Source organism: Bison bison, unplaced genomic scaffold (assembly GCF_000754665.1).
Source record: "Bison bison bison isolate TAMUID 2011002044 unplaced genomic scaffold, Bison_UMD1.0 scf7180017864371, whole genome shotgun sequence".
In the NCBI taxonomy this organism is placed as follows: domain Eukaryota; kingdom Metazoa; phylum Chordata; class Mammalia; order Artiodactyla; family Bovidae; genus Bison; species Bison bison.
Genome location: NW_011494943.1, coordinates 2,156,400 through 2,168,768, shown reverse-complemented (window position 1 = coordinate 2,168,768; position 12,369 = coordinate 2,156,400).

Genomic DNA, 12,369 nt, shown 5'->3' with positions numbered 1-12,369 from the left:
GGTGCGTCCTGTGGGGGTGCTGCCCGCTCCCCTCCAGGGCTCGGGGCGTCCGGCCGCGGGACGGCCCCCGGGCTCGGCCGGACGGTCCCCATCCTCCGGCGTCGTTAGGAGGGGACGTGTGGAGAAGGACGGTCCTCTGACCCGGCCCCGAACGGGGTCCCCTGGGGGCTTGGTTGCCCCCCAACCCCGCGCCTCAGGAGGACTGCGGAGGGATGCGCAGAGCCCGGGCGCAGTCAGGGGAGAAACACCCGATTCTCATTCCGAAAACGCCAGGACGGGCTCCAGGCGTGAAAGTACTTAAAATGCGAACGCTCAGGAGGCTGGAGGCTCTCGGAGCTGCAGCAAGGTTGCTCCTGGCTCCCAAGGCGTGGATGAGTGAAGTCGTTCAGTCGTGAACGACTCTTTGCGACCCCGTGGACTGTAGCCCACCAGGCTCCTCCGTCCATGGGATTCTCCAGGCAGGAATACTGGAGTGGGTTGCCATTTCCTTCTCCAGGGGATCTTCCCGACTCAGGGATCGAACCCAGGTCTCCCGCATTGCAGGCAGACGCTTTAACCTCTGGCTCTTTTGATATCCTGGCCAAAGAGTTTTATATGTACATATGATATGTAACTTTTTAACAGTTACCTGGTATTCTGTTGCATGAATGTGTCATAATGTATTCATAAGGCGTTTCTAAATAAATAAGTCTGGAAGAATCTACTTTCCAGGGAGGACGTCCTGGTTCTGCAGGAGCAGAAGGGGAGTCAGAGAGGGTATGTTGGACTCCCGGCCGTAGGCGAGGTTCAGTATTATCTTACTCAGTCTCGCCGGCATCCTTCTGAGGTCGGAGGGGTTTTATTCCACGGGGCAGATGTGGAAAACGGTCCCCGCAAAAGATTAAGTCACTTATTTAGGTCCCAACTAGCAAGAATGGCTGAGATTCCAACCCAGGGATGCCAGACTCTAAATTCTCATGGAATTTAGCAAAAATTCTTTTGCTTCCAACCAGAGAGCAATATTACATGTTTTTAGGGAAGACTCCATACAAAAGGACATTATTTAGGCAGTTAGGGTTTTGGGGGTGTTTGGGTTAAACGCTAACTTGTAAGGCATTATTGTTGTTGTTCAGTCACTAAGTCGTGTTCCGACTCTTGGCAACCCCATGGACTGCAGCAAGTCAGGCTTCTTTGTCCTTCACCATCTCCTGGATTTGCTGAAACTCATTTCCATCGAGTCAGTGATGCTGTCCAACCATCTCATTCTCTGTCGACCCCTTCTCCTCCTGCCCTCAAACTTTCCCAGCATCAGGGTCTTTTCCAGTGAGTCTATTCTTTGCATCAGGTGGCCAAAGTATTGGGACTTCAACTTCAGCATCAGTCCTTCCAATGGATATTTAAGGTTCACTTCCTTTAGGAAATCAATTAATCCTCGAATATGTGCTGTTTAAGTGTATTTTCCTTCAGACAGGATTTAGTATAGGGAAATCTCACATTCAAGGCAAGAACAAATTTATTAATACAGATCTAGTTGAGTGTCTTTTATATTCCATATACTAAACTGTGTGCCAGAAATACCAAGATAAATACAATTTGTAACCTCTGCCCTTGAGTTTGAGAGGGATGATTGTATAAAAGAATTTCATAGTATTCTAATAAATTGGAATCTTTGCTAGTGTGTGAATTAACCAGATTAGGGTAGTTTTAAGCACAAGTTTTTAGGAACCTGTTACGTATAAGAAAGGGCTTCCCTGGTGGCTCAGATGGTAAAGAATCTGCCTGCAGTGTGGGAGACCCAGGTTCAATCCCTGAGTCAGGAAGATCCCCTGGCGAAGGAAATGGCAACTGACTCCAGTATGCTTGCCTGGAGAATTCCATGGACCGTCCATGGGGTTGCAGAGTCAGACACAACTGAGCAGCTAACACTCTGTATAAGAAAAGGTACTGTGTGACTTATCATGTGGGTACCTTGGCATTATTTTCCCATTCAGTGAGAAATACTGTCAAAAAATTTAGGTTAAATCATATTGATGGTTATTATTTTCTTTTATCATTACACTACTTTCAGTAAATTTTAAAATGCTAGAGAAGAAGAGAACATTTATAATTTATCCCCCGTTAAGGGGCTTGATTTCAGTAGTGCTTTTATTTTATTAATTGAGAAGCCAGTGGTATGTGTAGCGGGGCAGGAATTTCTTTCAAGTCATCTGCCAAAGATGTTCTTAACCTCTTCTTCCAAAATTTAAATCTTAAAGGTACCATTAACACAAGATTCCATTTGGGCTTTATTGCTCAGAGACCTAGTGGAAACAGAGTGTCTAGTTTAGGCAGAAATGGTAACTTGCTGAAATGGGTTACATTGCCTCTGGCATGGCTGTAGGTGGGTGGATAGAAGGGGTCGTGGGGCATTTAGGAAATTTCTCCCAATGGCTTCAGTTGCTCAATAAAGTAGCAGTCAAAGTCATAATCTGAGGGTGGTGCCGTGGGTGGAAGTTTGAGGTTTGGAGATTAGAGTGAAAGGGCTAGTGAAATATGGGCTAAGTCGCTTCAGTCGTGTCCGACTCTGCTCTGTGCAACCCCGTAGATGGCAGCCCACCAGGCTCCCCCATCCCTGGGATTCTCCAGGCAAGAACACTGGAGTGGGTTGCCATTTCCTTCTCCAGTGCATGAAAGTGAAAGTGAAGTCGCTCAGTCGTATCCGACTCCTAGCGACCCCATGGACTGCAGCCTACCAGGCTCCTCCGTCCATGGGATTTTCCAGGGAAGAGTACTGGAGTGGGGTGCCGTTGCCTTCTCTGAGTGAAATATGGGATATTCCGGTAATTAAACAGTTCTCAGATATGAAAAGTGAAGTCAAGGAAGTAGCGATGAGCAAAATAAAAGTATTTAATCTAACTTTGCACACAAAGTACTTGACCATCCGTGTCCTGGGTTCACTTTGCCTGGCTTCTGCCTTCTTGGCAGGTCCCCCTGTTCTTTACACGGGGCTTCCTGGGTGGCTCAGACAGTAAAGAATCCACCTGCAATGCAGGAGACCTGGATTTGATCCCTGGCTGGGGAAGATCCCCAGGAGAAGGGATAGGCTAACCACTCCAGTATTCTTGGGCTTCTCTGGTGGCTCAGATGGTGAAGAATCCACATGCAATGCAGGAGACCTGGGTTTGGTCTCTGGGTGGGGAATAGCCCCTGGAGAAGGGAGTGGCTACCCACTCCAGGATTCTTGCCTGGAGAATTCCATGGACACAAGAGCCTGGCGGGCTGAGCGACTAACACTTCCACTGTTCTTTACACAGGTCAAGCCACTTTGCAGAGTCTAGTTTTTTCATTCTTTTTTCTCTGCCTGGAATTTGCATTCCACTCTTCCCCAAGCGCTTTCCCCAGTTGCACTTAACACATTATATTAAACCTTGTCTGCAAAGTCAGTAACAGTGTCTAATACTTCCTTTTTTTCTAATGTTTGCTGAGTAAACCCCTCAGTAAATGTTTAATGAGTATGCCACTTTTCTTCCTCCTTTAATCTGTAAACATCGGTCAGCAGACTTTTCCTGTAAAGAGGCAGCTAATAAATACTGTAGATCTTGTGGACTGCACTGTCTCTCTCTTCACTACCTGACTTTGCCATTGTCACACAAAAGCGGGGGTAAGCAGTGTAGAAACAAGTGAGCGTGGCTCCATTCCAGGAACCCTTTATTTATAGACTCGAGATTGGAATTTCATATAATTTTAACATGTCACAAAATATTACTGTTCTTTGATTCCCTCCCACCTCAACCCCATACCTTTAAACAAGTGAAAAACAGGCTTAGCTCCCAGGCTGTACACACGCAGGCTTTGGGATGCATTTCACCCCCTCATCCTCCACTGTACTTTGCAGACCTTTGATTTGTAAAGACAGTGAATCTCGATAGAGGGATTTGCAGTGAGATCATACTGGTTTTAGTATTATCATTAGTGGTAGAGAAGCAAAGATAAAGAAGGCAGTCTTCTTTGTCAAGGATTTCATGGTCAAGTTCAAGATTAAGATGTAGACAGATAACGATGACACAGTATGGTAACTGCAGTTACAGTTTATTGATTGGAACGAAGGAGTCATAACTAGTTCTGCTTGGTTAGATCAGAAGTCACATCTAATGGTCCTCTGCTGGGGACTTGGGAACATTTTCAGCTAAGATCCTTTCCAAGAATCTTTGCAAACTTGCTGAGAAGGTGACTGACCACATCTTTTGCCAGGATGGCTATGAACTTCAAGATGACTCAATTCCTCTGTTTTGTAGGATGTAATTTCATTTGTTATTCTCAGAAATAAAATTAATACATTCCAAATGATTTTTTCCTAACAGTTATTTCCAAAGGTCGTGCACCTATTTTTTATTGCTTTGAAAAAGGTGAAATATATTTCATAGTGCGTCTGATGTAGTAATCAATGTTTGTTTAATACATTAATGAATTTCTGATATTGAATTTTGGGCCTTGTAACATTTAGTCTTTAAGTCAATTATTAATGCATTAGAAAAGGAAGATGGCTTTAGTGGGCTTTCAGTTTCCTTGCCACTTATTAGATTTACTCTGAGTCATTTCTCTCTGGGAAAAATATATGGCCATTAGCATCACTGATGCCATCTTGTACCGTTACAGTCAATCCTGTGCTGTCCACTCCCTGACCCAGGACTGAACTGTGCAGAGAGTCACTTCTCTGTTGTTAAGGGCTTTGCAGTTAGTAGAAACTGTTTAGTAATCAGTAGGATCAGGTGCCCTGTGTGCTCCGTTAGTCCGTGAGTCTCGTTGCTCATTCGTGAATCTTGACTTAGAAATGCACGTTCCATTATCCAAGCACCTACCTCCATTCCCTTCGCCAGGAGATCTTCCCCACCTGGACCAAACCTGAGTCTCCTGCATCTCAGGCAGGGCCACCAAGGAAGCCCCACCTACCACCACTCTAGGGTAACTGTAAAGTTGTCCCTGTCACCCCAGGAGTGCAGATTGCAAATACTTCCAGGTTGCCACCCCCTCTCCTGACCCCAGGCCCACCATGTGAGAAAGTTACCCTGTAACAAACTGATCCACTGATGACACAGAGCTTCCTGCCTCGTTTCTTGGTTTCAAGATAGCTTTCTCGGTTCTGTGAGCACTTTTTGTCCCCTCCATCCTTCAACAGGAAGTTGAATGTTATTACACCTTCAGGGATAGTGGGTGTTTAAAACTTACCTAATTATCATTTTATGCTCTATAACATATCAATACATTCCCCAGACATACTGTGGAGCAATGGAAAGTAACTTCAGAGGTTTATAAAAATAATTTTGTGCTCTTATTTCCTTGTCTTTGTCATAGTTCTTTAGCCAGTTCTTTTTTAGTTGAGAATTTGCCTTTGTTAAAGAGTTTTCAAGGTACTGTATTGGAAAGACTTGGGAACTGGATCAAGTATTATGAGTTTTCCAAAAAAGTACGATTTGTTAAAAACATGCCACGAGAAGACTTATTGTCCTTTAATTGTCAACTTATGCTTCTAAGGATCATTTTCTAGTTTATGTTGCAAAAGAGAAGGTCTTAGGTGTGTTGTCTACTCAAAAAGCCGCTTTCTGTGGTTGTCTGTCCTCTCTTTAGGATGCCCGGGGCTTGTGTGAACTGTGTTCCTAGTGGGGGAACTTCTGGATTTTGGCTCTCTGCTTCTTTTCCACTTGCAGCCAGTGATAAATGGGGGGCAGGCCAGGCATCCGTCAGTCCCTTTCTCTTTTGTCCTTTTGAAGGCCACCACGTAGACTGTGGGCTTCCAAGGTGGCTCAGTGGTAAAGAATCCTCCTGTCAATTCAGGAGACTCAGGTTCCTGGAAAGGGGCATGGCAACCCACTCCAGTATTCTTGCCTGGAGAATCCCATGAACAGAGGAGCCTGGCGGGTACAGTCCATGGGGTTGCAAATGAGTTGGACACGGCTGAGTATACACACATAGGCTATAATGTTTTGAATAATCAAGGTGCATCATAGTGTAGAAAGAGGAGGAACTTAGAACTTGATGCTAAACACAGGTTTTCTTTGGGACCAAGAACAGGTGCAGCACAAGTTTTAAAGCTTTTACAGACATCCCCTCGCTGGCCACGCCTCATCTCTAGCTTTTCAGCCCCCTTTCCAGCTGTGCCCTCCTGTCAGAAGAACTACTTTCATGTCCTCTCTGCGGGGAGGATCCCCAGCTTTCAGGAAACCTCCCTGCCCCGCCAGCCTGTAGGGCTTGGTTTCAGCTCAGACAGGTCTCTCTATCTTTGGCCCAGATCTTCAATGTAGACAGCACTGCCTTCCCACACTCCCCCCCCCCCCCGAACCCTCTTTCCCAACCTGCTAAACAGTGGGGACAAGGGGGCACCCTGGGGACTTGGGATTATCCTGCCAGTCTGGCGTAGGTTCCCCTCTTCTGTTGCTTTTCCTTCTGTCCTCTTGACAGAAGGGAACCCCCAGAGACATTGTGGTCCTCACACTTGAAGAAGCTGCACGGCGTCTCCCCACACCTGTGATGTGCGGGTGGCTCTCAGGGCCTTTGGTGCTTCCCGTCCCGATGCAGAGCCACCCTCCTGGGTTGACCACCCCCACCCCCCGGCCCTTTTCACGGTGCACCTGGTTAGACCAGCGTGGCTGTGCGCGTGGGCGCAGGGGCGGGCAGGTAAGATCAGAGTTGTGTCAGCTTACAAAAACCCAACTCCAGCTTTGAAGTTCCCAGTTAGATGCACATGAAAAGTTAATTGACATTAAGAATGTTTCTTTTGAGTTTTCAAACAGCCCAGCCAGGCACTTCATATCTCAAAGAAAACAAGCAGTTAGTTGATTTTCCTTCTTTAAGATGTTTTGTTTTCCACCACAAAATTACTAGAGCTAATCAATGAATATAGTAAAGTTGCAGAATATAAAATTAACACACAGAAATCCCTTGCATTCCTATATACTAACAATGAGAAAAACAGAGAAATTAAGGAAACAATTCCATTCACCATTGCAACGAAAACAGTAAAATACTTAAGAATATATCTACCTAAAGAAACAAAAGACCTATATATAGAAGACTATAAAACACTGGTGAAAGAAATCAAAGAGGACACATAGATGGAGAAATATACCGTGTTCATGGCTCAGAAGAATCAATATAGTGAAAATGAGTATACTACCCAAAGCAATCTATAGATTCAGTGCAATTCATTTCCCTATCAAGCTGCCAATGGTATTTTTCAGAGAACTAGAACAAATAATTTCACAATTTTAATGGAAATACAAAAAACCTCAAATAGCCAAAGCAATCTTGAGAAAGAAGAATGGAACTGGAGGAATCAACCTGCCTGACTTCAGGCTGTACTACAAAGCCACAGTTATCAAGACAGTATGATACTGGCACAAAGACAAATACAAATATAGATCAATGGAACAAAATAGAAAGTCCAGAGATAAATCCACCCACCTATGGACACCTTATCTTTGACAAAGGAGGCAAGAATATACAATGGAGAAAAGACAATCTCTTTAACAAGTGGTGCTGGGAAAACTGGTCAACCACTTGTAAAAGAATGAGACTAGAACACTTATGTACACCATATACAAAAATAGAACACCATATACAAAAATAAACTCAAGACGGATTAAAGATCTAAACATAAGACCAGAAACTATAAAACTCCTAGAGGAGAACATAGGCAAAACACTGTCCAACATAAACTGCAGCAGGGTCCTCTATGACCCACCTCCTAGAATATTGGAAATAAAAGCAAAAATAAACAAATGGGACCTAATTAAAAGCTTCTGCACAACAAAGGAAACTATAAGCAAGGTGAAAAGACAGCCTTCAGAATGGGAGAAAATAATAGCAAACGAAGCAACAAAGAATTAATCTCAAAAATATACAAGTAACTCCTGCAGCTCAATTCCAGAAAAATAAATGACGCAATCAAAAAGTGGGCCAGAGAACTAAACAGACATTTCTCCAAAGAAGACATACAGATGGCTAACAAACACATGAAAAGATGCTCAACATCACTCATTATCAGAGAAATGCAAATCAAAACCACAATGAAGTACCATTTCACGCCAGTCAGAATGGCTGCGATCCAAAAGTCTACAAGCAATAAATGCTGGAGAGGATGTGGAGAAAAGGGAACCCTCTTACACTGTTGGTGGGAATGCAAACTAGTACAGTCACTATGGAGAACAGTGTGGAGAGTCCTTAAAAAACTGAAAATAGAACTGCCATTATGACCCAGCAATCCCACTGCTGGGCATACACACTGAGGAAACCAGAATTGAAAGAGACACGTGTACCCCAATGTTCATTGCAGCACTGTTTATAATAGCCAGGACATGGAAGCAACCTAGATGTCCATCAGCAGATGAATGGATAAGAAAGCTGTGGTACATATACACAATGAAATATTACTCAGCCATTAAAAATACATTTGAATCAGTTCTAATGAGGTGGATGAAAATGGAACCTATTATACAGAGTGAAGTAAGCCAGAAAGAAAAACACCAATACAGTATACTAATAACGCATATATATAGAATTTAGAAAGAAGGTAACGCGTGCTGGGATTCATGGGGTCGCAAAGAGTCGGACACGACTGAGCAACTGAACTGAACTGAATGATAACCCTGTATGCGAGACAGCAAAAGAGACACAGATGTATAGATCAGTCTTTTGGACTCTGTGGGAGAGGGCGAAGGTGGGATGATTTGGGAGAATGGCATTGAAACATGTAAAATATCACATGTGAAACGAATCGCCAGCCCAGGTTTGAGGCATGATACAGGGTGCTCAGGGCTGGTGCACTGGGATGACCCAGAGGGATGGAATAGGGAGGGAGGTGGGAGGGGGGTTCGGGATGGGGAACACATGTACACTCATGGCGGATTCAAGTCAATGTATGGCAAAACCAATATTGTAAAGTAAAATAAATACATTTTTTTAAAAATAGAAAAAAGATGTTTTCATTCTTAGAGTAGTGTCTCTTTTTTCAGGCTGCTACAAAGAAAGTAATGTCAGCTGGTTTGTAAACAACCAAAAAAAAAAAAAGGATGTTTCACTTTAATAACTTGAGTAGATAGAAGGTCAAAGTTATTGACATTTACATTTTTCACATGATTAGAGTTTTAGAATATTAGAACCATGAGATTTTTCTTGTTGTTGTTCAGTCACTAAGTCATGTCTGACTCTCTGCAACCGTGTGGACTGTAGCCCACCAGGCTCCTCTGTCCATGGTATTTCCCAGACAGGGTACTGGAGTGGGTTGCTATTTCATTCTCCAGGGGATCTTCCCGACCTAGGGATCGAACCTGGGGCTCCTGCACTGCAGGCGGATGCTTCACCACTGAGCCTCCTGGGAAGCCCTGCTCCCTGAGAGACTTGAGCACAAAGTGGTGGAGGGCAGTCTGGCTGAGGAAGAGCGATGGGGAGGTAGTCCATCTGGGATGGAGCTCGAGGCAGGAGGAGGACGGGGGAAAGCACCTTCTGCTGAAGAAGGGACTGTGTGTATGTGCAGCAGGACTGTGTGTGTGTCAGTGTGTGCGTGCACATCTGTGTGTGTGTCTGTGTGTGTGTGTGTACAGCAGGACTGTGTGTGTGTCAGTGTGTGTGTGTGTATGCAGCAGGACTGTGTGTATGTGTCTGTGTGTGTGCATCTGTGTGTGTGTGTGTGTGTGTATGCAGCAGGACTGTGTGTGTCTGTGTGGGTCTATGTGTGTGCATGTATGTGTGTACAGGACTGTGTGTGTGTGCGTGCGTCTGTGTGTGTGCAGCAGGACTGTGTGTCTGTGTGTGTCTATGTGCGTCTGTGTGTGTGCAGCAGGCTGTGTGTGGGTCTGTGTGTGTGCATGTATGTGTGTACAGGACTGTGTGTGTGTGCGTGCGTCTGTGTGTGTGCAGCAGGCTGTGTGTGGGTCTGTGTGTATGTGTGTGCAGGACTGTGTGTGTGCGCGTTTGTGCGTGTGTCAGTGTGTGTGTGTCTGTGTGCGTGTGTGTGTATGTGCCTGCAGTTGTGGCATGCAGGATCTTGTTCCCCAACCAGGGAGCAAACCCCAGTCCCCTGCGTTGGGAGCACACAGTCTTAACCACCTTACCACCAGGGAAGTCCTGGGACTTTGCTTTGGAAGAAAGGGGCAAATAGGCTGAACAGACACCAGCGTGACTTCTCTGCTTAGTTGTCTTGTGTCATCTTCTGCAGAGATGCTTCCTTGTTAATCTTACTTTTTAAGCCACTTGAAAACCTTTGCAACAGCAGTCCTCAGCTTTCTGCCGCCCTGCACGCTCACGCCCGTCGGTGCCCTGCCCTTCGTGGGTGGGGAGGTGGGCAGGCGTGGAGCGTCTCCCTGGGTTACTGCTGTGCTTCACTTGGACAGTCTTGGTTACCCTTGGGAGTGTCCTAACCATGGAGTTAGGAGCACATTATCCTGTTACGCTGGTTGAGTCCATTGATAGCAGAGACAGAAACCGTCTGGTCTGGCTGCCTTCAGGGAAAATGAAATACTTTGGGTGGGTATCAGGGCATTTCACATACTCCAAGGAAGAAGAATCAAGTTTTGGGCACAGTAGATACCAAACCTTTGGGGAAAACTTAGTACCAAGAACGTATGAACTCTCTTAGATGTTTCTATTACTCTGTTCCACGATCCCCAAGCCCTGCTCTCTTAGTTAAAACTTCCATGCTGCCAGAAGAAGATTTAATTGGCACAGCTCAGTGGCAGTAGGGGTGACGGTGATGGTTTAAGAAGCCCTGACTGCGGTGGGCAGATGCAGAGGTTCCTGGACTTCAGGCAAGGCCATCAACTCTAATTGAGTTCAGGGAGCACTTCTCAAAGAAGGAAAACTACTGGGAGTCCATTAGCTGCCTTACGAGGGGCCCATTCTCTAAAAACAAAGAACTAAGCATGCAGCGTTCAATTCGAATGAATAATTCAGTGGCACCCACTACGCTAAATCAGTGAGCTTTGCGGAGGACTTGAGGCTGTTCTTGCCGCTCCGCTGGTTAGTGTTTCTATGTTTGTTTTGTAGGAAGTCATCCTTGAACAAGTATGACCCATCTGCCTGTCTCCCTCCCAGTCCCCTCCTTCCATTCTTCCTTTCTTTCATCAGCCTCGAGAAGATTACCAGTTCTTTACAGAATCTGATATAACATCCATGAGGCTGTTAGAAGAATTTATTTTTAGTGTATCTTCCTTTCCTGACTGCTTTAATTTTGCTTTTTTTAATTTACTCATTTCTTATTTTTACAGTATGTCTAATTGTGTAATTTGTTTTTTTTTCCCCACTGTCTATAGAACACATATTGATGGGAAAATAGAAAAAAAGCACAGAGAAAAGTTGTCTGTAATCCAGTCGTTAAATTTAAAAAATAACCCTTTTGTCTGTCTTCTGTACCTGTAAAGAGGATGTTTATTTGATCCCAACTTTAGTTATGTATATTGACTTTTGGGGGTTAAGATGAGCTGCCTCTAAAAAGTCGCCTGCTTTTTTATCTAGGAGGAGATGGCCAGCCAGCCTGGAATAGATGGTGCTTGTTGTGGACGGGAGTCACCCCAGTGGCTCCCATCAGATGCGTTTATATAAAGCAAGGCAGCGAATTCTGCCCCGGAAGGAGGCTTATCAGAACTGTCTGGGCGTCTCCTCCGAGCTGCCCGCTCAATGCCTTTTAGTTTGCAGGCATTCTGGGTTATAGGGGCAAGCAGATGGGGATAAGGCCCCTGGAGGGAACCAGTGGGGGGCTGGCCACTCTGATTGCTGCTTTCACATAGCCTCTTTGAAGAGCGGAGATAGTTCCAACAGAGGTCCACTCGCAGAAGGGCCCCTAGAGGATCAGCTTACCCTGGGAGAGGGATACTGGGCCTGTGATGCGGTGGTTTAGGTCATACAGCTCAAAAAAAAAAAAAAGAGGGGAGGTTTTTTCTGTCGCTCCAAAGTAAAACCCCTGACTCACTAAGCGCTTTCTCCCCTTCTGCTCCAGCAACCAGCTGTCCACATTCCATTTCTATGGATGTGTGCGTTCTAGAAATGTCATGTAGATGGGCTCACGCTTGACCTCTCATGTCTGGCTTGTTAAGCGCTCACTGCAGCGTTCCGGAGGCTCACCCACGTCGTAGCGTGTGTGAGTGCTTCACTCCTCTTTGCGCTGAACAGTGAGTCGTGTGTGCACACCGCCTCCACTTGTCCCCCGCTCTGTTGATAGACATTCAGGCTGTTTCCGTGTCTTGGCAGTTCTGACCCTGCGTGCACACGCATTTGTCTGTGCCCCTGTTTCCAGTTCTTTTGGGTGAATACCTACAAGTGGAGGAGTGGAGTCACACAGGAATTCTGGTTTCCCCTCGGGGACCAGCGGCAGTGTTTGTCTCAGCAGCGCCACCTCTCTGCGCCCCGCCAGCTCTGTACGAG